A 1,965-nucleotide genomic window follows, 5' to 3' on the forward strand; every position below is an offset into this window, starting at 1 on the left:
AAAAACCCCATGTCGACCTTATGACCAGTCGACCTTCCTCATGTCGACCTTTATGCAAATTCGACCTTAAGTCATGTCGACCTTGGCCCATGTCGACCTTAAGTCAGGTCGACCTTCCTGCCAGTCGACCTAGTGGGGTCGACCTAATGACTGTAGACCTAAGTTCATTCTAATAGATGACCGCATCCCAATAAAGTATAATCACATACATGAATGTGATTATGCATAGCAGAAAATCACAAACTGCTTTATAATAAAAAGCACAACATATTAGTGGAACATACCACCTAACCCCGCATGGAATGACAAGTCATATAAAAAATATTTTGACTGACATCTAACTAGCACAGAGTGGGGCAAATCATGTTGTGAACCACTAAAAGGAGAACAGTCTTCTTGAAAATAATTGTTACACCGTACAGATAGCACTAAAGGTGGGTACACAGGGATAGATTTGAAGCCCGATGTGGGCATTCCCGATCGATGGGAACGGACAATCGTCCAAATCGTTCCATTCATTGTTAACGATGCGCGTACCCACAAATCGTTAACGATGGTATATGATCTTTCCTGCATGCAGGAAGATCATAGACAAATCTTTTGTCAAGTGTATCAAATCGTTCTGTGTGTATTTGTCAAGAGAAAGAAAAGTTTGTCACGTTGTAGTGCACCATAGAGAAATTTTTAGTCCTAAAAATTAACCTTTATTGGGATAAAAGGCAGAATATAAAAGAACACACATACAGTACATACAGTACATATAAGTGAAACAAACACCATATATTCTTAAGAAGACTGTGTGTGTGCCTCTGTGTGTTCAATCGGGAAGCGGTCATCTATTAGAATGAACTTAGGTCTACAGTCATTAGGTCGACCCCACTAGGTCGACTGGCAGGAAGGTCGACCTGACTTAAGGTCGACATGGGCCGAGGTCGACATGACTTAAGGTCGAATTTGCATAAAGGTCGACATGAGGAAGGTCGACTGGTCATAAGGTCGACTTTGGCTTTTTCACTGTTTTTTGACCCGACGTGTGCCGACAGGCGGTATTTCATGCCCTACCATCCACTAGGGCGTGGAGGAGGTTATTAAAGCTGTGGCGAGCGAAGCGAGCCACCGTGCCCGATGCATTGCGAGCGAAGCGAGCGATGCGAGGGTCCGATTCTCATTGCCAACTGTGTCCATGTCGACTGTGTCGACATTTGGATAAAAAAACAGTGAAAAACCCATGTCGACCTTATGACCAGTCGACCTTCCGACCTTCCTCATGTCGACCTTTATGCAAATTCGACCTTAAGTCATGTCGACCTTGGCCCATGTCGACCTTAAATCAGGTCGACCTTCCTACCAGTCGACCTAATGTGGTCGACCTAATGACTGTAGACCTAAGTTCATTCTGACAGATGTACCGATTCCGTTCAATCTATCAATTCAATTTATAAGAATTGCCAGCATCTTGTGTAAATCCAATTTTATATATTAAAGGCTTCCCAGCTAATTAATGGATATTTGTTCAGTTGTTATTCTCATAAACCACCTTTTACCATCAATACTTTGTCACAATTTTTACTTTGTTAAGCCCCGTACACACGGGGGGAGATATATTGCTCAGCAATATATTGCCCAGTGTCTCCTTTGCATCAGCGACCAGAGATGGTCGCTGATGAAAAGGAACCTCTGCTGGGGGAGCCGCAGAGGTAATTAGCTGGTCCCAGCGTTTACAATGGGGCAGAAAACGGGAGCGCGCACCCGGCGATTTATCGCTGGTGCGCACTCCAATCACTGGCAATATGTTCCCCTATCGCCCACGTGTGTACGCAGCATTATTTTTGTGTCAATTAAGACAGTTAAGTAACATTTGTTGCGTTTGTATGGAAAAAGGGCTCTGTATTATCTTATCAGACAGCGGGGTAGTCTGTATGTGTCTGTGCTTTCGCTTTAATCAAAAAGACACAGGGTGAGATT

Source organism: Crinia signifera, chromosome 6 (genome assembly GCF_055691185.1).
Source record: "Crinia signifera chromosome 6, ASM5569118v1, whole genome shotgun sequence".
Lineage (NCBI taxonomy): Eukaryota > Metazoa > Chordata > Amphibia > Anura > Myobatrachidae > Crinia > Crinia signifera.